The sequence below is a fragment of the Ascaphus truei genome, chromosome 2 (genome assembly GCF_040206685.1).
Source record: "Ascaphus truei isolate aAscTru1 chromosome 2, aAscTru1.hap1, whole genome shotgun sequence".
Taxonomy (NCBI): domain Eukaryota; kingdom Metazoa; phylum Chordata; class Amphibia; order Anura; family Ascaphidae; genus Ascaphus; species Ascaphus truei.
The window spans coordinates 489,858,434-489,884,796 of record NC_134484.1 but is presented as its reverse complement, the minus strand read 5'-3'; the positions used below and the strand labels follow the sequence as shown (position 1 = coordinate 489,884,796).

The following is a 26,363-nucleotide window of genomic DNA, read 5'->3' as shown; positions in this document are numbered from 1 at the left end:
CAACGGGAACCTTTAGCTTCTTGAACCCAAACACTGGACGGCCCTTCCTCCTCTTATGTCTTGCCCTACACTCACTAACAGGGCGCACCACACTCCTTCAGCGTCTTTGTGGCGGTCCATGACTTTTACCTTACCCTGTATGTGGTTATGCTGTCTCAGGGCATTGAGGATTTCATAAGAAAGGGCATTAACGGGCACTTGCCCTACAATGAGCGCTCGGAGAGGCGGTATTTGCATTGCCAAGGACCAGTCATACACCTCCTGGCGCGAAGGTGAGGATACTACTGCGAAGGACATGTTTTAAACTGAATTCGGGCACCCCAGGTCAATCTCAGCAGCGCCTCCAAATGTAGCCCTGTTTCCCCCAGAACACAGGAAGCTACCAGTGCTGCTATATACCTGTAGGCTCCAGGAGCCTGAGCCATGAAGAGCCTGGGGTGTGTACTTACTCTGGTGCAGCACCTCCAAATGTGAGGGATCCCAGCAGAGCACAAGCAGCCCCTCACAGGACACAATAATAAACACACACAGTATAAAAATAACGGAACCTTTACTATGACAGTGGTTTGTATATGAATAGGATAACTCTCCCTTTAGGTAAAGTAATATGTGCACAACTGCCCCACGCCTCGCAAGGCCTTCTTCCCCAAAAAGTGGTCCCCAACACAGTCCACAATACTGCGTAGTCCCTTCGTCACTTAACCCACAGTGTCCCCAAAGAACCCACCCGTATAGGCGTGATCAGCGCCTGTGTCTGTACCGGTTTGTTGGTGCACTTTTTGACTATACCTGCCGGGCACGTCAGCACCCGGTCCGATGAAACTTCACAAAGGATGCACCGATCCACTCTCCTCCACGACGTCATCAGGGGTGATCACACACGGGTAATGTCTCTCTGTTCTCTTTGTCGAGGCTTGCTCCCAGACCTCTCCTCAGGGTTTCAGCATCCGCTGTATCCCTAACTCTATTAAAGTACTAAGGGGATCCGTTCCCTATGCTAGGGCCTGTCCCTATAGCAGCCACAACCTACACTGACTTAGGGCCTATCTTGGGCCTAGGGTTTTTTGCTGGCCTAGTGCAGAGGCTACTTGCCTCTCTGCACGGACCCTCTGTCCCCTACCTCTGCCTGTCACACTCTGCCTGTATGCTCCCTGTGACACACTTCCTTATCCTGCCTCTCAGGATCTCCCCAGCCCCTATTGGCTCCCTGGCGTCAGGTAGGATGCTCCTAACGCTCATGGGACTTGTAGTCCCTTCCAAGAGCCTTCCGTGATTGGCTAGCCTTCGCACGCTTTCTCACCGCATTCGCGACATGTAATGGCCGCCGCCGCTCGCTGCGCATGCGCGAGTGTCCACAAGATGGCGTCTCTACCAACAACCGCCGGAGCCCCCGGCGACGCGATCGCTTTCCCGGCGCGCGCCTGCATCCGCCACACCACACGCCTTCTCTCACGGAGCTCCTGATTTGGCGTGAACCTGCACACGCACGCCCCCGCAACTCTCCCGACCGTGCCGAGGTGAGTACAGAAAAGGGGGGGGTTAACAACCTCAGAGGGGGACCTGGCTACATATGTAAACAAAAAAAGAAAAGAAAAAGTGTCCCACATAAAGCACTCAGGTATACAAAAAGTATAACAAATTTATTAAAGAACATATCACAAAAAACAGATAATAAAACAAATCTCATACAGTACACCTCAATAAGGTAAAACACAATCACATGACAAACCCTGGTCTTGTGCAATACTAAATGGCTATAGCTGGTATAAAGTGTCCTATTATAATAAGACACAATAAGCACAGAGAGGTGAGGCATGAAGTTGCCTCCCGCCGGTATGACCGGCCGGTCAGAAAATCAAAGCAATAGAACCAGCTGGCTGAGCTAATAAACCCTGGCTAAAATAGCCAGATATACCAAGGTTCCTGCGATAACCTAGAGTCCAAAAACCGGTCAGTATTTACCATATGGCAATACAAAAATACTAAAACAAGCGCTAGACCAAAGTGCTATAAACAGTGCAGTGCAGGAAAAAGCTGCCTGGTAATCTACTAAGGAATTTTCTCAAAAATACCCATAACAATATAGAAATATAACCCAGCGTATGTGTACATAAATCAATATGAATAATAGTCCATAAAAGGATATAAGTGACTGATATGAGTAAAGTCCTTTTCTTCCAGACTTGAATGGTTGACGAATGGGGGATGGACTCAGTTCTCAAAGCACATAGAGAAAATATTCCTCTTCACAGCAAATGTTGTCCTATAGATTGAGACATAAACCGGGGAAAAACATTGTGCAGTATTGTTTTTCAGCAATTAGACCATCATGTATGAAACTCAAATAAATGCCCACTTACTAGAAGTAGGTAGGCAGCATGCAGTGGAGAGAAACTGTATATGATGGCTTCTAAGTCCAAAGGTTTTCAGGGTAACACGAACCCCACGTGGTGTCCCAAATTCCGATGGATATAAAAAGAACCTCCTTCTCAGGAAAGATGTCTCTTGAACATGTCCCAGGACTCCTGTATCTTAATCTCCGACAAGGGATGAAGAGAAACAGAGGATTTTGCAATATATAAAAACTTTAATGACGCCTCCAGAACTAAAACAGAATAATACTCACAAAAGAACGTGAGTTTAAAATCAAATTAGAAGTGCCCGACCCGGCACACACATCAGCAGTACTCAGTCACTGTTAGTCCTTGCCGGTATCGCGTGTAGCTCGCGTTATTCCGGCGCGACTGTGATGACGTCTCCGTTCCTAACTGGTAATCAGATGAGTGTCCAGGGCAGCATCTCCGTAGCCTCCTCCCTACGCGTTTCGTGACGGGGAACGTCACTTCGTCAGGGTATTGTGGAGCCTCAGCAATCCCATCTGTTTATATAGGCCCATGTTAACCCATTAAGTGATGGAGTCGCATGAGAAATAGCAATAGCAAAGGTGAATCTACTGATGCTTTATATTGGCACCAGTGGGGTTAAAAAGACACCTCTGGAGTCAGCAATAGGTTCAATTAGGAACCCAATGTATATTACATGAATAAAAGATTATTAAAACGGAAACATGAATTGAACATAAATTGAACAGCAAAAAACATTTATGTGGGCAGAACAGGGAGTCTCTAAAGAAAAGATGAAAGTATTTACCATACACAGACAGGCAAAGAGCTCAAAGCAGAAGTAATGCAAAAAGAGAATATTATAATTCTCCGTGTAGTAAATAACACCGACCTCTGTAATGAAATGTGCGACAACTAAAGAACATGCCGCACATATAATGTGTACCGCGTTAGTAAAAAGATGTCAATATAGAGCGGTAACAGCCCCAGGCTCTAAACATGAGCACAGAGTGAATTCAGTCACGCAAAAGTCCTGTGGCAATACTTAGCCCAATGAAGAGTCTTTAGTGCACAATGTGCATAAGGGCAAGAACACAGTCCAATTCTAATGTAGACGCGGTAACCGCTGCAGGTCCACAAAGTTTCACCCGGAAGATGTAGGAACAAGCATGTGTTGAGAGGTGAGGGTACAAGTAGGAAGGACAAACCCCGACGTATGTTTCGCCACCGCTTTGTCTAGGGGCTTGATAGGGAGCTGTGCGCCCTTGATATTTATGGTGCTTCCTCCGTGACGATATCCAATTAAAAACGGAGCGCGCTGCAGTTTAGTTGCTGATTCAGCAGAGTAGTAAGCCAACCACAGTGAGTCAGATCGTGACGCTACAAACAGTTTGCTAAACCTGTGGTAACCTAGATGTAACAGTAAAAGGTTTTAGCTGACACAATAGGAAGCATTCTATTACACATAGATTAAATACAAAAACTGACATTGCAACAATATTAGCACCTGTACCTAAGAAAAAGTATGTTCTTAGTGAATAGCAATGTTACAATCAAATCTAAGTGGATAATAAATACCCACATAGTTACACCATGTTCTAGCCTGAAGTAATGAACTTGAAACCAGCATAAAGCAGGGTAGCCAAGAGAACAGGTCAAATAAAAAGAGCGCACAGAAATATGCTAGTTAGTCAGCACAAGCAGAAACAGAAAAGACCACTCTGAATGGGGGCGACAATGTGGATTACAAAAACATGGCAAACCCCATATATTTGTAGCCAGGTCCCCCTCCGGTCCTCCGGTGCGCGCCTCTCCCCTCCCTACCTCCGCTGCTGCAGGGGTTATGTGTGGCGGTGGGCTTGCCGGTTGCTCCCTCTGTAGGGCGCCGCCATGTTGTGTTTGTACAGACGCATGCGCGAAGGTTCGCGCATGCGCAGAGTGTGTGCGATGGCCATTGCCAGGTTGCGCATGCGCAGTGTACTAGGCTCACACGGGGCTAATAAGGATATGCTCCGCAAGGGACTACAGCCCCCCGAAGGCATAGGGGCAGGTAACCATATGACGCCAGGGAGCCAATCGCGCTGCTCAGTTTCCTGCACAGGAAAGAGAAGTTCACGCGCTGGCACAGGAAGAGTCAGTCGCTGCTGAGACAAGATAGGGGTAGAAGGTATGAGTGCAGGGGTCGGTGACTCTGCACTTGGCCAGATTTCCCCTAGGTCCCAGCTAGGCCCTGACTCACAAGTTTAGATTGTGGCTGCTACAGGAACAGACCCTTAGGTAGGGACCCTGCCCCATTAGCTGTTTGATGTTAGGGACACAGGGGCAAGCTGCGGTTCCTGATAGAGTAGTCTGGGACCAGGTCTACTCTTAAGATACAGAGACTGTCTTCAACGTGGGACACGTCCACGGGACTTCACCCACGCAGAGGCAGACTCGTAGCAGGCCCTTAGGTAGGGATAAAACAAAAATTGTGAGGCGCTTCCGATAAAGGTGTGATAAAAATAAATATATAGTGATATTAAATATATAAATATATAAATATAAATACAGTATATAGTGATAATTAAATATAAATATATAAACAGTGTTCAAAAATAATAATAGTAAAGTTCGCTGCTCAACCCTCTTAGGAGAAGATCCAGTTCCTCCTCTCTTGACTGTTTGGAAGAAGCTTGTGGGGAGCGCAGAGTTTCACCATGTAAAGGGAATGAAATAGATAATAGTGTAATATGTCCTAAACACCTATAACAATGTGCATGGGGATCGAGATTAAAAACTCACATTCTCCCAGACAAATAACAGCATTGGAAGACAGTATGAAGACTCTGTAGTTTGCAGGGGGGTCTTGCTTAGAATCCTCTCCCTGGTATCAGTGGAACTGAACCCTCGATGAAAACAGAAACAACTCTAGTGCAACATTGTATGTTCACTAATGATGTATTCAATAAAAACAGTGGTAATCCACACTTACATAAGCACCATGTGCATAGTGTGACAAACGGCTTACTCCGGGGCTCCGCCGTCTGTCCGGGACTGTTAGAACACGGTCTTTTAGGGTAGGTTAAATGATGAGACGTCACGTACTGTTCCTTTAAACAGGCTATGCCTGGTTTATTCAGTCCCAGGCACTGAGACTGCCACAGTTTAAACAGAAAACAAAGCCAAACAAAAAGCTGCTCGTCTGAGCGATAACTTAAACTTAGATGTCCCTGACTCAGAGTTGGAAGTGGCTTGTCCACTTCCACCAACAAAATAAGTACCTTTGCAGTCTTTAGACAAACTAACAGAATGAATGAAGCGATTTGGGAAAGAGGCTTTCTCACCCCTCTGCAGTTCAGCAGCCTTCCAGGCTCTTGGGCGGGGCTCAGAGGAAACAGGAAACAGGTCTTATATACCTGAACTCTAATCAGCATGACAGGTGACAGAAAACAGGCAGCAGACAAACTGTGGAATGGAGTGCCTGTACCACGAGGCTGCCCTGTTCAGCTTAGACAGGACAGAAACTGTTCAGTATCCTGGGAGCCCTGTATATGGAGTTTATTACCAACCCCTGGTTTCTGTCACATATCCTCCCCCCCAGCTCAGACCTCGAGGGGTGAGCGACCATGGATATTAGGGAGTGCATCCTTGACAACCCGTCGGCATTGCCATGTTTGTGCCCCGACCTGTGTTCCACAGAAAATTTAAAGGGCTGTAGGCTTAGGAACCACCTGGTCACCCTAGCGTTCTTCTCCCTATTTTGACACATCCAGGTAAGGGGTGCATGATCTGTGACCAATCGGAACTTTCTCCCCAACAGATAATACTTGAGTGTCTCTACAGCCCACTTTATTGCGAGACACTCTTTCTCGACTATGGAGTAATTTTTCTCCTGGGGATTTAGTTTCCTACTTAAATAAAGGATGGGGTGCTCCTCCCCTTGAGACTCCTGGGAGAGTACCGCCCCCAGCCCTACCTCAGATGCGTCGGTTTGGACTACGAACTCTTTGGAGAAGTCAGGTGTGACCAACACTGGTTGGGCACAGAGAGCTTCTTTCAGGCTTCTAAAGGCCTGTTCGGCTTCGGGGGACCACTTTACCATTAGCGGTCCTCTTGCTTTTGTGAGGTCGGTTAGTGGGGTTGCCTTAGTTGCAAAATTGGGAATAAACCTCCTATAGTAGCCAATTAACCCCAAAAAGGTCCTTACTTGTTTTTTTGTGACTGGCCTTGGCCAATTTTGTATCGCCTCTACTTTGAGTGTTTGTGGTTTGAGTAACCCTCTACCAATAGAATACCCCAGATACTTGGCCTCCTCCAGACCAATAGTGCATTTAGCGGGGTTAGCAGTTAGTCCAGCAGACCGAACTGCGTCGAGCACAGCTTGGACCTTTGGAAGGTGGGACTGCCAATCTTCACTATGGATTACCACATCATCCAGGTAGGCGGCAGCGTACCGAACATGTGGTTTTAAAATTTTATCCATCATTCTTTGGAATGTGGCGGGAGCTCCATGTAAGCCAAAAGGCAGCACCTTATATTGAAAGAGGCCGTCTGGGGTTGAGAAGGCTGTTTTTTCTTTTGCCCTTTCTGTGAGGGGAACCTGCCAGTACCCTTTTGTTAGGTCTAGGGTTGTGAGATATCGGGCTTTGCCCAGTCTCTCTACAAGTTCATCCACCCTGGGCATAGGATAAGTATCAAATTTTGACACCGCGTTTAGTTTCCGGTAGTCATTACAAAACCTTGTTGTACCGTCTGGCTTTGGGACTAAGACTATAGGGCTGTTCCACCCACTTTGGGATTCCTCAATTACGCCTAGTTTTAGCATTTTTTTAACCTCTAAACTTATAGCCTCTCTCTTGGCCTCTGGGATTCGGTACGGTTTAAGGTTAACTCGGACCCCCGGTTCAGAGACTATGTCATGTTTAATTACGTTAGTTTTACCTGGCTGTGTAGAGAAGATTTCTTTGTTCCTTCTCACTAAACTCTGGACCTCTCGTTTCTGATGCACGGACAGTGTTTCAGCTATGCTAACCTCTGGGTCAGTTTCTTGATTCTCTGATGGACCTGGGGGTACTAGGGTTAACAAGACCTCTCTATCTTTCCAGGGCTTGAGTAGGTTTATATGGTAAATTTGCTCAGGTTTCCTCCTACCTGGCTGCCTTACCCTATAATTTACTTCTCCCACTCTTTCCAAGACCTCATATGGCCCATGCCATTTAGCAAGGAATTTACTCTCCACGGTGGGAACCAGAACTAGTACCCTATCACCTGGAAAAAAAATTCTGACCCTAGCACCCTTATTATACGTATTCCTTTGTGCTTCTTGAGCTTTCTCCATGTGTTCCCTCACTATGGGTAGGACTGCAGCAATGCGGTCCTGCATTTGGGCAACATGCTCTATTACACTTCTGTAAGGCGTAACCTCGTGTTCCCAAGTTTCTTTGGCTATATCCAGTAAGCCCCTTGGATGTCGGCCATACAATAGTTCAAACGGGGAGAAGCCTGTGGATGACTGGGGAACTTCCCTAATGGCAAATAACAGGTATGGTAACAAACAGTCCCAGTTTTTCCCATCCTTATCGACCGCCCGGCGTAACATGCTCTTTAAGGTTTTATTGAACCTTTCCACTAAACCATCTGTTTGTGGATGATAGACTGAGGTTCTGAGATGCTTGATTTTTAGGAGTTTACATAGCTCTTTTGTTACTTGGGACATAAATGGTGTTCCCTGGTCAGATAAGATCTCTTTAGGAATTCCGACCCGGGAAAACAGAAGTACTAACTCTTTTGCTATGTTTTTAGCAGAGGTGCTACGTAGGGGAACTGCCTCCGGATATCGGGTAGCATAATCTAATATTACCAATATATGCTGATGTCCCCTAGCAGACTTTATTAGGGGTCCTACTAGATCCATAGCAATCCGGTCAAATGGTACCTCTATTATGGGAAGGGGTACCAATGGGCTGCGGTATGCTTTGAACGGGGCGGTGATCTGACATTCTGGGCATGAGGAACAATAGTTTGTAATTTCTGCCAGAACCCCAGGCCAATAAAAGCTTCGGAGAACCTTTTCTTTTGTCTTTTCCACCCCTAGGTGTCCCCCCAATGGATGACTATGTGCGAGGTGTAATACTACGTTACGGAATGTCCGTGGTACCAACAATTGTTTAGTTGTAACTGATTTTCTTTTATCAACCCGATATACTAGGTCGTTCTCTACCTCGAAGTAGGGGTAAGCAAGTGACCTATCTGGTTGGCCACGAGTACTATTCTGGTCCCGTATATTTCCCCTTGCTACCGCTAATGTGGGGTCCTCCCACTGGGCCTTCTTAAAACTCCCAGGACTGACCTCTAGGTCAGCGAGGGTCTTATCCTGTACTGGGGTGGTAAGTGCCTGATCAACATCTTGATTTGGGGTATTCCCTACCAAAGTAGTGATGGGGAAGGGAATTTCACAGCACTCCTCCTTTTCCCCCTTCTTATTTGGGCCCTCGTCAACCTCCATTTCTGAAAAAGGGAAAGGATTTGTTTCTTCTAACACTTCGTTATGGTCTGCTATTGAACTCTGGGCGCTATTCTGAGCTGGGGACCACATTTTTAGAAAATGGGGAAAGTCGGTCCCTATTAACACATCATGTGCCAGTTTGGGTACAACACCCACCTTGAAATCTAAAGAACCAAATTCTGTTTCAAAAAAAACATCAACAGTGGAATATTCATGATTATCCCCTTGTATACAACAAATTGCCACTCTTTGTGAACTGTTTACCTGTTTCTTCTTAATGGGCAATAGGTATTCGGACACTAGTGTGACCATACTCCCAGAGTCAAGAAGTGCCCGAACCCTCTTACCATTAACCTTTACAAATGCCCACAGATGGTTATTCAAGGGGTCCTCTGGGCTAGGGCCCATACATTGGGACAACAGCGAATAAGGTTCCACGCTGTTGCATTGCATGGGCTCATCATTTAGTGGGCAAATTTTTGCTGTGTGGCCCCTCTCATGACAATTTACACATTTAGGTACATAGTCTGTGTCCCACTTAGAGCCTTTTCCCGGCTCCCCATGTTGGCTATTGCCCTTAGTGTGCGAACCACTGTTGCTGGAGCGGCGTGAAGGTGGTCGCCGCTCTTCAGCGCCCCTTAACCCCGGTACCCTTTTACCGTCTCTGGAAGAGTCCTGGAACCTCGGATAGTGGGGTTGCTCCACGACTGTGGGTTGCGGGTGCTCTTCTGCTGCACTGTACCTTTCTACAAGGGCCACAAGCTCATCCGCATTGTGGGGGTCACTCCGACTGACCCAACGGCGTAAGGCAGAGGGAAGTTTCCTCAAGAACTGGTCCATGACCAACCGTTCCACGATGTGGCTTGCTGAGTTGATCTCGGGTTGTAGCCACTTCCGGGCGAGGTGGATGAGGTCATACATCTGGCTTCGGGTGGCTTTATCCATCGTGAAGGACCATGCGTGAAACCTTTGGGCACGAACAGCCGTGGTTACGCCGAGGCGGGCGAGGATCTCGAACTTCAATTTTGCATAGACGTTAGCTTCGGCTGGCTCTAGATCAAAGTAAGCCTTCTGGGGTTCGCCGCTTAGGAAGGGTGCGATTAAACCAGCCCACTCAGCTTCTGGCCATCCCTCTCTCTGTGCCGTGCGTTCAAACGTGAGAAGATAGGCTTCCACATCATCCGAGGGTCCCATCTTCTGAAGGTAGTGGCTTGCCCTGGTCATTTTCGGAACTGGGGCTGCCTCTGCCAGTGGAAGGTTACTGATAGTCCCCCTCAGGATCTCGAGTTCCTGCTGTAAGCCCTGAGCGAACCGCTTTTGCTCCTCTCTCAGCAGGCGGTTTGTCTCTTGCTGGTTTGCATTAGTCTCTTGCTGGGCTATTAACAGCTGTCGCTGGGTTTCACTCGCCTGTTGCTGGGCTTCATTCGCGTCTTTCTGGACAGCGACATTGCGTACCAGCGCACTCACCACGTCTTCCATCTTGTTTGGAGAGAGAGAAAAAAAACCTTCTTTTTTTTTTCTTTTTTTTAAAGTTCTTTAACCCCCAGACCTTTCAGTGTTCTGCCCGCATTCTCCACCATATGTGACAAACGGCTTACTCCGGGGCTCCGCCGTCTGTCCGGGACTGTTAGAACACGGTCTTTTAGGGTAGGTTAAATGATGAGACGTCACATACTGTTCCTTTAAACAGGCTATGCCTGGTTTATTCAGTCCCAGGCACTGAGACTGCCACAGTTTAAACAGAAAACAAAGCCAAACAAAAAGCTGCTCGTCTGAGCGATAACTTAAACTTAGATGTCCCTGACTCAGAGTTGGAAGTGGCTTGTCCACTTCCACCAACAAAATAAGTACCTTTGCAGTCTTTAGACAAACTAACAGAATGAATGAAGCGATTTGGGAAAGAGGCTTTCTCACCCCTCTGCAGTTCAGCAGCCTTCCAGGCTCTTGGGCGGGGCTCAGAGGAAACAGGAAACAGGTCTTATATACCTGAACTCTAATCAGCATGACAGGTGACAGAAAACAGGCAGCAGACAAACTGTGGAATGGAGTGCCTGTACCACGAGGCTGCCCTGTTCAGCTTAGACAGGACAGAAACTGTTCAGTATCCTGGGAGCCCTGTATATGGAGTTTATTACCAACCCCTGGTTTCTGTCACAATAGACACGTAACAATCAAAGCGCAGCAGCAGTATACACCATCTACCCCACTCCCGGGATCGCGTCACTTCCGGTCCGGCCCGTCGCGTCACTTCCGGTTTCGCGATCGATCTTGAAATGGATCCACACGGGTTCAGGGGCATGGGGGGCACACTCTGGGTTGCTGCTAGTCCACTCTACGCGTTTCGCTGGTATGCCAGCTTCTTCAGGAGTCCGATCTGTGGCATAATGCTTCAGTGTACCTATATATACCCATACTTGGTTTCTATTGTTTTTATTGAATACATCATTAGTGAACATACAATGTTGCACTAGAGTTGTTTCTGTTTTCATCGAGGGTTCAGTTCCACTGATACCAGGGAGAGGATTCTAAGCAAGACCCCCCTGCAAACTACAGAGTCTTCATACTGTCTTCCAATGCTGTTATTTGTCTGGGAGAATGTGAGTTTTTAATCTCGGTCCTTAGGTAGGGACCCTGCCCCATTAGCTGTTTGATAGTTAGGGATACAGCGGTAAACTGTGCATCCTGATAAGAGTGGTCTGGGATCAGGTCTACTCTTAAGATACAGAGACTGTCTTCAACGTGGGACACGTCCATGGGACTTCACCCACGCAGAGGCAGACTCGTCGGGAGGATATCGTTGGATCGGTGGATCCCTTGTTCATCCAGTCGGCGCGCCAGGGTGCTGGAGCACCCGGCAGGTACCTTACAGAAAGTGCACCACCTATTGTTACACAAACTAGTGGGCCACGCGGTCACACATATTGGGTTGGGTGTGGGATATTGTGGGACTGGGATTCTCAGGACACGGTGTGGGTTACACGGTGGTGGGATACAGGTGTGTGGGTAGTTGTACCTTTAGTCCTACAAAGTATTGAGCTATAAGATCCTGTATATGGGAGGCGCATGCGCGACGGACTCGGGTATGGCAGCTTGATTGAAAAGCTCCGTTAGCACCCGGCGCAAAAGTACTAAATAATTAATAAAATTATTAAAAAAAAATAATTTGATCTGCGGTCCTATTTCTGCAGCTCGGACCAGCCAAAGGAAAGAGAGGACAACGCAATGTCTCCGGGCGGGAGCTCCGACACGGACTCTACGCAAGATCGGGGTGAACATTTGGACGATGCAGAAATGCAGCCCGTACTAAAAAAGGACATGACACAATTCTTCACAGACCTAAACGAATTTTTCTGCAATGAGAAGTGGAGGGTCTAAGAAAAGATCTTCAAAACATCGGAGAATTAGAACAAAGAATGGACACCTCAGTAGAGTGCCACAAACACACAGAACAAGAGATCACCCTAAAAAAAACTTCTAGAGGAATTAGAGGACAAACAAAAAGGATGGGGAAAACAGGGACAGGAGGAATAACCTGAGAATCAGAGGTATACCTGAGGAAATCCTAGATGTGGAGGAGATGCTAGGAAGATGGATGGGGTCCCTGCTCCCAGGCAAAACTGAAGCGGACCTTCTGATGGATCGCTGCCACAGAGCCCTGCGATCCAAGCCCCTTCCAAATAACATCACTCGGGGGGTTATCTTGAGACTGCACCCTTTTAAAATCAAAGAGGAATTATGCAAACTCACTCGGGCTTCCCCCACAGTCCAATTTGAGGGCATACAAATGTCTGTCTTTCAAGACATTTCCCCCACCACGCTTAATATCGTGGGTCCCTCCAACCACTGACAAAAATACTGAGGGACAAAGGAATAAGATACCGGTCATTATCCAATACTCATCATTATCCAATTGAAAGCTAAATCGCAACATTTCAATAAATGTTTGGAGCCCTTAAAGGAGTAATGCCAGAGACATTGAATAGTGGCAAGGTTGCAGTTCCAGAAAAAGTTTATGAAGTTACAACTTTTATATGTTGGATTCGCTGAGAGTTTAGGTGGTTAACCAAAGTTGGACTGTTAAAATAATGATTCTACTAGACCTGCCACGGCGGTGATGAAGCTGGAAGAAGATGGCGTCCATGAGGGAAGATCGACAGAGGAACCAGGATCCGGAGAAGAAGCAGGAGAAAAGCGTGGGCTAAGATGGTGGAGCAGGAAAAAGCGCGAAAGTACTCCTGAGGAGCTCCGAGAGCAGAGTGGGCAGGAGGAGAGGCAGAGCTGCAGTAGAGGAGGCGGGGAGAGTCTTACCCAATGAGGATGAGGGGGGGAGTGAGTCACTGGAGATGGCCGGGGCGACAGGAGATGACTGGGCACAAGGAAGAAACCGGGAAAGTGAAGGGGAAAATGTGACAGGGGCTCTCGGTGGGGGTACGCGAACTCCGCTGCCGGGAGCTCTGAATGAAGGGCAAGGGGGGAGAGAGGGGGATGAGAGAATAAGAGGTGAGGAAGCGGGAGGCAGTAGAGAGAGGGGAATAGGGTCAGGGTATCCCACAGGGGGGGGGGGGGCAAACCAGCAGAGTAGGGAGGGGAAGGAGGATAAGGAGTGGAGGAACCCAGACGGGAACAGGCAAGGAAGGTTGAGAGTGAGAGGACAATAGAAATAGAGAGAAGGATGAAGGGGGGAGGGAAGGAAGCGGAGGAGGAAGGAAGAAGAGTGGGGGGAGGGAGGAAGAGGGGGAGGGGAAGCGAAGAAAATTAGGTAGAAGGAAGAGGATGGCAGAAGGAAGATAGAGTAGAGTTAGAGCCAGGCTAGAGAGGGTTAGAGTGACCAAAATCGGCAGGGTAATCTGAAAGAGAGTGGCAGGAGTGGAGTAAAAGTAAACAAAGAGTTTGTGAAGTTAAAGAGTTTAGAGAGTTGGGTGTTAAAGGGAGTAGGGAACTTAATAGATAGGTACGTTATATGAGACATTTGGTATAATATTTCAGAGAGCGCCGGGAGTAGAGTGGAGGCTCCGCCATCCTGGCTGTAGGCAGGTGCCATCAACCCATAGGGACTAAGACATCGAAGTCCATGGGGGAAGACCCAGGGGAAAAGAGGCTCCAAAAGAGTCAGCGCCTTTGGACCCTAGGAAGGGGGAGGGGGGCAGAGACACGTTGCCCCATGGCACATGAGGTTAGGTCCGGAGGGACCAAATATAGCTCACTTCATTTGTTGATTATTGTGTTGATTATACAATGTTTAGCCCCTCCACTTCCCAGTCACTGGATGGAAACGGCGCAGGGCATGACGAGGATTGAAACGGCAGACCCTCGGGACACATCTGAGAAGTTATAAGATATGGGTAAGCAAATCCACACAAATAACATGGCGTTAACATGGGTATCACATAACGTTAAGGGCGTTAACAGCCCTCCGAAAAGAAGAATCGAATTTTCAGAATACAGAAAAAGAAAAGCAGATGTATTATTTATACAGGAGACTCACTTTACTGCCAGAAATAATCTTAGATAGCCACTTCCGCCAGTTCTATCTGGCATCAGCAATAGAGAAAAAAAAAAGGGGTGGCGATATTGTTTCATAAAAACTTTCCATTTAAAGTGGGCAAGATTTAAAGGGATATAGAAGGTAGATATCTTATCCTGACTGGGACGGTGCATGGCTGTAAATTAACGCTAGCAGCGGTTTACGCCCCATGTGAAAATGACTCCCGGTTCTTTCGGACATTCTTTGAGCAGCTGGATGGGGTGTTGGAAGGGAGCCTAGTGATAGCAGGGTATTTTAACAAACACTTGGACCCGACACTGGACAAAACCAAACAAGGGAACAGAGATAGGAAGAGGGTGTAGCAGCTCTTCTCCAGGGTATCAGGGACAAACAGCTAGTTGATATTTGGAGGGAGCAGCACCCTGGGGAAAAAGGCTTTACATTCTATTCGCACCCACATGACAGCTACAGCAGGATTGATTACTTCTTTGTGTCAAATAGAATGGTCCCACAGATCTCCTACTCAGGAATCCATGATATTTCATGGTCAGATCATGCACTGATAGAGCTGCGGTGCTCTCAAATTAGATTGGCCAGCCCGGGAGCAACTGGAAACTAAACGAATCATTAATTAAGATACCCGAGAGAGAGCAGAATATAAAAGAAGAGATCTCACAATTTTTTAGGACAAACACGGGCAGTGTGGAGTCCCACGTCACATTGTGGGAGGCCCACAAGGCCACATTGAGAGGGGTTCTGATTAACATAGCAGCAGGAAGGAAAAAGGCGAGAGAAGCTAAAACAAATCAGCTGAGAGAAAAGCTTCATGAACTCTATACTACATAACAGAACAGAGGAGACATTAGAGGAGTTGAAGGATGTAAGAATAGAACTTAATCTACTCCTTACCTCCCAGGCTGAAAAGACACCAACTTGGACAAAGAGGAAATTCTTTGAAAAAGAGAACAAGCCAGATACCATGCTAGCAAGAAAAATCCGCAATAAACAACAACATTACACAATTCACTCGATTAGGACTAGATAGGGAGAGTTGACCGCAAATCCCAAACACATAGTTGAGGAGTTCAGAGCATATTATGAAAAGTTATATGATGGGGAGAAGGTGAGACATAACGCGAACACGAGCAAGGCACTAGAGAACTTTCTAGCAGACTCGGATTTGCCAAGGTTGACAGGGTTGGAGCAAGAGTTTCTAGAAAAAGAATTTACAGCAGAAGAACTACAAGAGGTATTTACAAATCCTAAACCTTCAAAAGCTCCGGGCCCAGATGGATTTTCAAATCTATATTACAATATATATATAGTGATTTTAACCCCTTATTTGCTACGGATGTATAACAACATCCTAGTGGGAGGGTCCTTTTCAGACCAGATACTGCAGGCGTCCATCTCGGTGATTCATAAACAGGACAAAGACCCCACCAATTGTCCAAGCTATAGGCCGACACTGATTTAATTCAGACGTAAAAATGTATTCGAAATTGCTGACCAATAGATTGAGTACTATTCTACCCAGGCTGATTCTCCCGGATCAAGTTGGTTTCATTAAAGGTAGACAAGCGGCCGATAATACTAGAAGAATAATTGATATCATAGATTATATCAACACCAGCTAGATCCCGGGAATCATATTAAGCTTAGATGCCGAAAAAGCCTTCGATAGAATAGACTGGCCTTACCTGGATGCCACGCTAGCAGTGTTCAGGATGCGAGACAGAGTCCTGAGGGCAATCAAAGCACTTTACACAAACCCGACAGCACGGGTAGTTCATCAGGGATTCCCGTCAGAATTTCTGAAAATTAAAAGTGGCACAAGACAGGGTTGCCCACTCTCGCCCTTGTTGTTCGCCCTATGCATGGAGCCAATAGCAACAGACACTAGAAGTAATAAGGATATTACGGGAATCCAAATTCTTTCCCAGTAATATAAAACAGCATTATATGCAGATGATGTTATATTGACCTTGTCCAGGCCCCTCGTCTCTCTACCCAACCTCTTTGACATGCAGGAAAAATTTAATAGGATATCAGGATTCAAATTAAATAAAGCAAAATGGGAAGCTATGAATCTGTCAGGGTTCTGCTCGCCACAAACCAGGGTCGGACCGCGTGGCTGAGGTAGGGTTGTAAAAGCACCGACCTTAGACCGCGCAGGCTGATCCGGATTGCGCAGTTCGTAGTCATACGTAGCAGGATCAGGATAGGAGAAGACAGCATCGTCGTTGTACAAGCCAGGGTCAGGACAGGAGACATCAGGATAAACATTATTCAAGCAAGAGTTCGGCAACAGGTAGTCAGGAAAGCCCCGCTTCAGCTTAGGAGCGCGGGGGTGGCCTCTGCGCGTGCGGCGACCATGACCCAAGGTACTGGTCTCAGGAGGTGGTAGGCAGACCAGAGTAGCACGCCGCCTAGCTGCACGGGCAAACCAGTGCACAGCGCAAGAGTCCTGAGCGGGCTGGGGAATCCTCCGTTACAGCGCAGGAACCAGGACACGGCCTCTCTAGATTGGGGAAAGAGTAGGCCCCAGGAACCAGGAAGCTGAAGATACACAGGGAAACCTCCGCTTTAGTGAAGGAAATCAGGAAGCTGACGAACGCAGGGCGAAACCTCCGCTTCAGCACGGGAAAACAGGAAGCTGACGAACGCAGGGCGAAAGCTCCGCTTCAGCACAGGAGAACAGGAAGCTGACGAATGCAGGGCGAAACCTCCGCTTCAGCACAGGAGAACAGGAAGCTGATGAACGCAGGGCGAAACCTCCGCTTCAGCACAGGAGAACAAGCGAGAGCTTGTGGCAGAACAGTTAGTGACATCCGGAAAGGACTATGCTCGGCGGGGAGCATTGTGGAAAAGCAGTACTTAAAGGCCAGCGGACCAATCCCCGGAGGGGGTGTGAAGGTACTGCTCCAATGAGTGAATACAAGGCTAAGTTGCAGTGATAGGCTGCACAGCTGCAGTAGATACCAGAGGGAGTGTGTATTGCTTTGGTGAGTGAATCCAGGCTGTAGCAAACATCAGGAGAGGTGCTCCAGGACTGCACCGGTCTGCAAGGTAAGGCAACCAGTAAACCGAGGAGCGGATTCCTTACAGAATCTAAATCTCCCAACAGACACTGAAAAGTTAATAGAGATCAATTTCAATTGGCAACCCAAAGCAGTTAAGTACATAGGAGTAAATTTGACAAGAGTGGTGAAATTGTTATACAAGGCAAATTATCCTAAACTCTTGCAATCCCTGGGAAAGGAGCTGAAGGTATGGGCCTCGTATGGCATTTCCTGGATTGGAAGAATTTACAGCGTTAAAATGAACTTTCTTCCCCGTCTATTATATCTCTTTCAGACACTCCCCATACCCATAGACAGAGTAGATATTCAAGACATGCAGACAAAGATTTTCAAGTTTATATGGAAAAACAAAAAAGCAAAATATAAGAGCAAAAATATTGTTGAGGCCCAAGGATATAGGCGGACTGGCGGTACCTTGCTTGTTCTCATACTACTGTATAAAGCGGCCCGATTGAGTCAAATTATTCAATGGCATTTAGACCCGAAGCTATGTAGATGGGTAGACATAGAGAGCGAACTATGCGCCCCATTAGAAATTAGCAACTTAATTTGGTACCCAAAATCTAGGCTAAAGAACATGCCGAAACCATTATCCTCGATGAACAACTCGATTGCAGTTTGGGAGGCGTCTAAATTTAGATGTGCACTTACCACGAGAAACTCGCTGATGGCCGCACTATATGGGAACCCAAACTTTGCTCCAGGGTTGGAAGAGGAACAGTTTACATGTTGGAAACAGGGCGGGTACAGGAGGCTGAAGGATCTGGAGGGAAGAACCACCATCAAAACATTTGAACAAATTCAGTCAGACAAAGACATTCCTAACGCCGAATTCTTTAGATACCTCCAGATTCGGGCATTTTACACCAAGCACACAAACCGTCCTAAGGTGCCAAATTTTGAAACGCTCTGTGTACGTAGACATGACACATGGGGACTTACATCTAGACTATATAGAGAAGTGATTGATCCTGGAAATAGCCGCAGACAGCGACGCTAGAGGACGAGGACTGGGCGGAAATACTTGAAGCAGCAGCAAAAATTTCTATCTGAACGATGTTAAAGGAGAACTCATATAAGGTATTGATGAGGTGGTATCTCACCCCAGTCAGATTATCTAAATTTGTACCCGGTTACTCCCCCTTGTGTCCTAGACAACATGGAGAGCTCGGAGACCTGTTGCACATGCTGTGGTCTTGCCCTCGTTTGAACTCGATCTGGGAACAGATTCAGAATTGGCTGAGGAGGATTTTGGGCCTCGAAATTCCTCTAGATCCCTGGCTATTCCTGTTAAATAAGCCACTAGAGGGTCTTTCAAGAGCAGGGAATAAATTAATCGCCCACTTTGCGACGGCAATGAGGTGTGAGACCGCAGCACTGTGGCAACAGAACACAATTCCAACTATTGAAAGATTCGGAACAGAATTTGGTTCGTCTGCCAGATGGAGAAGTTGACAAGTTTGGTCAACGACACTGGCTCAAATTTTCAAAATGTTTGGCTGCCGTGGCTGGCACAGACATTACAGGGGTGAGAAATGCCTCCATTTGGCTATAATAGAGCTAGGTGAGTTCTCCTATGACAAATTGTATTAAGAGACGGCAGAGACAGATTTAGGTAAAGGATGAACTGCATAGGAAGTCAGGATAAAACAAATATGCAAGGTAGGGTACAAAGGCTTCGGAATAATAGCTGGATCTCCCACAACAGAGATAAAGATAAGGAGTACTGTCCATCGCGGCGCCGGATACTAAGACTCCAGTAACCCCCTCCCGCCCCCATTCCCCTTACCCGTTGTGTCTTTCCTCCCCTTGTCTTTGTCTCGTGTGTTTATATGTGCATGAGTCTTGTCATTCCAAGAAGGCCTGGGCAAATTACAGAGCAGAATGACTGTGTTACAATATGTATAACAATTGCTGTACCTTTGAAAGTTGAATCAAATATAAAGTTGTAAAAAAAATAAAAGATACTGTATATGTATAATAAAGACCTTTCTGTTTTACATTGTGTGTGTTCATTGAGATTGTCCTGTTAGGGGCTCCTCCCAGTACGTTGGGATCCCTCACAGGTGGAGGCGCTGCACCTTCCTATACATAAATATTGCCCCAGGCTCCCCGTTGGGATCCCTCCGTGGCGGAGGCTTAGGCCCCTGTGAGCCAACAGGTTGAGGGCAGCATCAGTAGCTTCCTGTGTTTAAGGGGAAACAGGGCTACATTGAGGAAGGCATTGCTGAAACGCGTCTGTGTTTTGGGCACTCACAGCCACCATAGTTGTCTGAGAGCAGAGCTAATTCCTCACGCAGCTGTTGGAGCCTGGTCACGTGCGCTCGTGCACTCTGGAGCAGGAGAGGAGACGCAGCCTGCTGGAAGCAGAGAGGCTGGTGAAAACCCCCCTTGCAAGGAAATCAACAGAGGACAAGTGAAGGAAGATCTGCCTAACAAAGACAACAGGAGCTGGCAAGCTATGCAACAATGCACCGCTGTATAGCACGATTGTGAGTGTTCCTACTTTTATCTTTTCCTGTAATAAATGTTATTATGCCATGTCCCTCTTTCTTTCTAAAGTGGAACAAGTGTGAAGAGACACACCTATCATCTGGATCAAGTTAACCTGTGGATACTTTCTCCAAAGTGGACTTACTTTGCGGGACATTTTCACTTGGACATTTGTTTATGTAAGTGCACTTTTCACAGAGATTGGATATATTTTGCACTGTATATAGGATAGTTGTGTGTGTGTTATAGGTTTAAACACATAGTGTTTTTGCACATTAGGGCACATATTTAACCCACGCGCTGGTATTCCTTTTTTCCTTTATACATTTGGAGGTGCTGCTGAGATCTCAGACCTGGGGTGCCCGAACTCAGTGAGAATGATGTCGCTCGATGTATCATTACCTTCCCGCTAGGAGGTGTACGAATGGGCAGTGCTCGACAACCCGGTCGCCAACTCGCCAGCTGCGATCGGATATTGGCTCGTGGCAGTAACCTTTCCCTGCTCTGCAAAAAAAAATCCCGTTCGTAAAAAAAAAAAATTCGTAGTGATTGGCTTGTGACGTGGGATGGAGTTGCCAGGACTTCAAACCGCCCTTTCTGCACGGGTAAGTAATGGGGGGGAGGGGGTTGAGTGCGTGTGTGTCTGCTGCTCCTCCTCCTCCTCATATCCTCCTGTATAATGTGTGTCAGCTCCTATAATTTACAATTTACTGATCCGGTCATGGAGGAGTTTGGACAGATTCTTCAGGTGGGGGGAATTTAATGCACTTTAAAATATTTATATACTATAGACACTGATACTGTACATCCTTCCCCTCTCTCCGTGCTGCCCGCACGGGTCGAACATACTGTAAAAGCCGGGGGTTTCCCCCCCCCCCCTCCGGTCCGCGCGGGTCACATACTGTACTGTCCGGGGTGTTTCTCGCCCCCCCCCCCTCCGGTGTTCCCGCTACCAGCGCGAGTCACGTAGTGGCCGGGGTGTTTCTCGCCCCCCCCCCTCCGGTGTTCCGCTGCCCGCGCGGGTCACGTAGTGGCCGGGGTGTTTCTCGCCCCCCCCCCTCCGTTGTTCCCCCTGCCCGCGCGGGTCACGTAGTGGCCGGGTGTTTCTCGCCCCCCCCCCCCTCCGGTGTTCCCGCTACCAGCGCGAGTCACGTAGTGGCCGGGGTGTTTCTCGCCCCCCCCCCCTCCGGTGTTCCCGCTGCCCGCGCGGGTCACGTAGTGGCCGGGGTGTTTCTCGCCCCCCCCCCCCTCCGGTGTTCCCGCTGCCCGCGCGGGTCACGTAGTGGCCGGGGTGTTTCTCGCCCCCCCTCCGTTGTTCCCGCTGCCCGCGCGGGTCTGCAGATGTTGCAGTTTCCGGTGATTCTCTCCCCTCGGTGCTCCCGTTGCTCGCGCGGGGCGGGAGGAAGTAGCGGGGTGTTTCTCCCCTCCGGTGCACGTCCCTTCCTGTGTGTGTGTATGGGTTATGAGAGAGAGATTGAGAGTGTGTGTGTGAGTGTGTGTGTGTGTGTGTGTGTGTGTGTGGGAGAGAGAGATTGTGTGTGTGTGTGGTGTGTGTGTGTGTGTGTGTGTGTGTGTGTGTGTGTGTGTGTGTGTGTGTGTGTGTTGTGTGTGTGTGTGTGTGTGTGTGATGTGGGCGAGAGAGATGGAGTATTTGTGTTTGTGTGTGTGTATGGGTATGAGAGAGAATGTGTGTGTGCAGGACACCAGAGGTAACCCCCCAGTCAGTCACCCCCCCCACCCCCCCAGTCAGTCACCCCCCCCCACCCCCCCAGTCAGTCAGTCACCCCCCCACTCAGTCAGTCACCCCCCCACTCAGTCAGGTCACTCCCCCACCCCCCCACTCAGTCAGTCAGTCCGCCCCACCCCCCCCCACTCAGTCAGTCACCCCCCCACTCAGTCAGTCACCCCCCACTCAGTCAGTCACCCCCCCACCCCAGTCACCCAGTAAGTCACCTCACCCCCCCACCCAGTCAGTCACCCCCACTCCCCCGTCAGTCAAAAGTCACCCTGTCAGTCATCCCACCCCCCCACCCAGTCACCAAGTCAGTCATCCCACCCCCCCACCCAGTCACCAAGTCAGTCATCCCACCCCCCCCACCCAGTCACCAAGTCAGTCATCCCCACCCCCCCACCCAGTCACCAAGTCAGTCATCCCACCCCCCCCACCCAGTCACCAAGTCAGTCATCCCACCCCCCCACCCAGTCACCAAGTCAGTCATCCCACCCCCCCACCCAGTCACCAAGTCAGTCATCCCACCCCCCCACCCAGTCACCAAGTCAGTCATCCCACCCCCCCACCAAGTCAGTCATCCCACCCCCCCACCCAGTCACCAAGTCAGTCATCCCACCCCCCACCCAGTCACCAAGTCAGTCATCCCACCCCCCACCCAGTCACCAGTCAGTCATCCACCCCCCCACCCAGTCACCAAGTCAGTCATCCACCCCCCCACCCAGTCAGTCATCCCACCCCCCACCCAGTCAGTCTCCCCCCCACCCAGTCAGTCTTCCCCCCCACCCAGTCAGTCATCCCCCCCCACCCAGTCAGTCTTCCCCCACCCAGTCAGTCACCCCCCACCCAGTCAGTCACCCAGTCAGTCAAAGTCACCCAGTCAGTCATCCCACCCCCCCAGTCAGTCAGTTACCCCCCCCCCCAGTCAGTCAGTTGCCTCCCCCCCGTCAGTCAGTTACCCCCGTCTCTCCCCCCTCTCTCCCCCTCTCTGTCTCTCTCCCCCCTCTCTGTCTCTCTCCCCCCTCTCTGTCTCTCTCCCCCCTCTCTCTCTCCACCCCTCTCTCTCTCTCCACCCCTCTCTCTCTCCACCCCCTCTCTGTCTCTCCACCCCTCTCTGTCTCTCTCTCTCCCCTCTGTCTCTCTCTCCCCCTCTGTCTCTCTCCCCTCTCTGTCTCTCTCTCTCCCCTCTCTGTCTCTCTCTCTCCCCTCTCTGTCTCTCTCTCCCCCCTCTCTGTCTCTCTCTCTCCCCCCTCTCTGTCTCTCTCTCTCCCCCCTCTCTGTCTCTCTCTCTCCACCCCCTCTCTGTCCTCTCTCTCTCCCCTCTGTCTCTCTCTCCCCTCTCTGTCTCTCTCTCCCCCCTCTCTGTCTCTCTCTCTGTCTCTCTCTCTCCCCCCTCTCTGTCTCTCTCTCTCCCCCCTCTCTGTCTCTCTCTCTCCCCCCTCTCTGTCTCTCTCCCCCTTCTCTGTCTTTCCCCTCTCTGTCTTTCCCCTCTCTGTCTTTCCCCTCTCTGTCTTTCCCTCTCTGTCTTTCCCCTCTCTGTCTTTCCCCTCTCTGTCTTTCCCCTCTCTGTCTTTCCCCTCTCTGTCTTTCCCCTCTCTGTCTTTCCCCTCTCTGTCTTTCCCCTCTCTGTCTTTCCCTCTCTGTCTTTCCCCTCTCTGTCTGTCCCCTCTCTGTCTGTCCCCTCTCTGCCTCTGTCCCCTCTCTGCCTCTGTCCCCTCTCTGCCTCTGTCCCCTCTCTGCCTCTGTCCCCTCTCTGCCTCTGTCCCCTCTCTGCCTCTGTCCCCTCTCTGCCTCTGTCCCCTCTCTGCCTCTGTCCCCTCTCTGCCTCTGTCCCCTCTCTGCCTCTGTCCCCTCTCTGCCTCTGTCCCCTCTCTGCCTCTGTCCCCTCTCTGCCTCTGTCCCCTCTCTGCCTCTGTCCCCTCTCTGCCTCTCTCCCCTCTCTGCCTCTCTCCCCTCTCTGCCTCTCTCCCCTCTCTGCCTCTCTCCCCTCTCTGCCTCTCTCCCCTCTCTGCCTCTCTCCCCTCTCTGCCTCTCTCCCCTCTCTGCCTCTCTCCCCTCTCTGCCTCTCTCCCCTCTCTGCCTCTCTCCCCTCTCTGCCTCTCTCCCCTCTCTGCCTCTCTCTGCTCTCTCCCTCTCTGCCTCTCTCCCCTCTCTGCCTCTCTCCCCTCTCTGCCTCTCTCCCCTCTCTGCCTCTCTCCCCTCTCTGCCTCTCTCCCCTCTCTGCCTCTCTCCCCTCTCTGCCTCTCTCCCCTCTCTGCCTCTCTCCCCTCTCTGTCTCTCTCCCCTCTCTGTCTCTCTCCCCTCTCTGTCTCTCTCCCCTCTCTGTCTCTCTGACGCTCTGCCTCACACTCTGGATCTGGATATCTTATTTACCCTGTGTATCTTAACTGCCCTATACTACACCGAAATAACCTATATTCTGCTTTCTTCCAGATCTGACTCAAGCTTCACACGGGAGACATTGGAACCCCCCCTAACCCAGAAGACAGGTAGGAAACACATCCCCTCCAATGTAAAACATTGCGGGAATTAGGGTACCTGGACATTGAGGGACTGCGGATCAGGTAAGATCCCAGGCGGGATTGCTGCTTTAAATATTGTGAAGCGGGGGCATCCAGACACTGGTTAAGGGGTGCAGGAAACTAGTCATTCATTTCTGGCTTTTTTTTCTAGATCCGACATTTATACACACATACACTCAATCTCACACACACATACACACACACACACATACACACACACACACACACACACATACACGTAACAAGGACTAATTGTAGTATAATGTAATACAATAAATAAACTTATGTCAAAAACGAATGTTCTTATTCGGGAATTTATTCAATTTATGTATTTTTTTTTAAAGCGGGGTTGGGGGCGGGACTAGGGGCGGGGTTGGGGGCGGGATTAGGTGGCGAGTAGATTTTTTGGTTCGGCGAGTAGATTTTTGGGTGATTTGTCAAGCACTGCGAATGGGTATTAAAGAGACAAGTCCCACCTCTACAAACGCTTGCTGTAGGACAAGTTCCCGCTAACACCTCCTGCTATGATTTATGTTTACTACTGGGTCACTATCCAGGCCTAGGAGCCGCACAGACGCAGAAGAAGCATGGTGCTCAGCGTTAGTGATAGGGGGATGTGTTTTAACAGCAGAGGGAGGCCCGTCCAACTTACAGCTCCGCGGAGCGCTCAGTCCAGGGTGTCCCATTATATACCCTGAAATACCTGTAAAATCAGAACCATGTAGTTCTAGCACGGACTTACAAGAGACTTCTATAAGAATGTCGTCCTCGCCGCCAGTGAGTATTTGCAGGGATGACGTCAGTGTTATATCATCATGTTCTAACTGCCGCTCCAGCGTAAGCAGTCCCTGCTCCAATAGAATGGGAGATATACAAATGCTAGCCAAGGCCATACAGCAATTGGGCGGGCCCAAAACGGAATCCCCACCCCCGCAGCCGTATCGCAAATTAAAAATCTTTTCCAGGGTTACACCTACTCCTACCGACGAGGAGGCCTCCGAAGCCTGAAAAGACTACACTTTACAGGGTCTAGAGGAATGGGCTTGTCCTGACACTGTAAAGAGACAGAGGATAATGGAGTGTCTCCATACATAGTATATCACCAGACGTCACTACACACACGGGCACAGAGTATATCACCAGACCTCACTACACACACAGGCACAGAGTATATCACCAGATGGCACTACACACGGGCACAGAGTATATCCCCAGACCTCACTACACACACGGACACAGAGTATATCACCAGACCTCACTTTACACACGGGCACAGACTATATCACCAGACCTCACTATACACACCGCACAGAGTATATCACCAGACCTCACTACACACACTGGCACAGAGTATATCACCAGACCTCGCTACACACACGGTCACAGTGTATATCACCATACGGCACTACACACACAGGCACAGAGTATATCAGCAGACGGCACAACACACACGGGCACATAGTATATCACCAGACGTCACTACACACACGGCACAGAGTATATCACCAGACGTCACTACACACACGGGCACAGAGTATATCACTAGACGCCACTATACACACGGGCACAGAGTATATCACCAGACGGCACTACACACACGGGCACAGAGTACATCACCAGACGGCACTACACACACGGGCACAGAGTATATCACCAGACGGCACTACACACACAGCACAGAGTATATCACCAGACCTCACTACACACACAGCACAGAGTATATCACCAGATGGCACTACACACACGGGCACAGAGTATATCACCAGGTGGCACTACACACACAGCACAGAGTATATCACCAGACCTCACTACACACACAGCACAGAGTATATCACCAGATGGCACTACACACACAGCACAGAGTATATCACCAGATGGCACTACACACACGGGCACAGAGTATATCACCAGACCTCACTACACACACAGCACAGAGTATATCACCAGATGGCACTACACACACAGCACAGAGTATATCACCAGATGGCACTACACACACGGGCACAGATGGCACTACACACACAGCACAGAGTATATCACCAGACTTCACTACACACACAGCACAGAGTATATCACCAGATGGCACTACACACACAGCACAGAGTATATCACCAGATGGCACTACACACACGGGCCAGGCCGCCAACAGGAGGGGACAAAGGGTACGGGCGTCCCGGGCCCTGTGAGTCGGGGGCCCGGTGGCTGGGCCCCCTGCGCAGCCCTGC

General features: G+C 49.2%; 1 protein-coding gene and 1 long non-coding RNA gene across 2 annotated transcripts in view; one reads left to right on the top strand and one right to left on the bottom strand.

Moving 5' to 3' along the window:
* The window catches only part of LOC142488444 (uncharacterized), a 118,437-nt gene that overhangs the window by 58,682 nt on the left and 33,392 nt on the right, over positions 1 to 26,363 (top strand). The window lies entirely within an intron of this gene.
* Positions 1,664 to 19,259, bottom strand: LOC142488463 (uncharacterized). The gene is made up of 3 exons (XR_012799417.1): positions 19,184 to 19,259; positions 18,046 to 18,157; positions 1,664 to 2,878 (listed from the first exon to the last, which is right to left on the bottom strand). It is a non-coding gene; the product is annotated as an uncharacterized LOC142488463 (long non-coding RNA).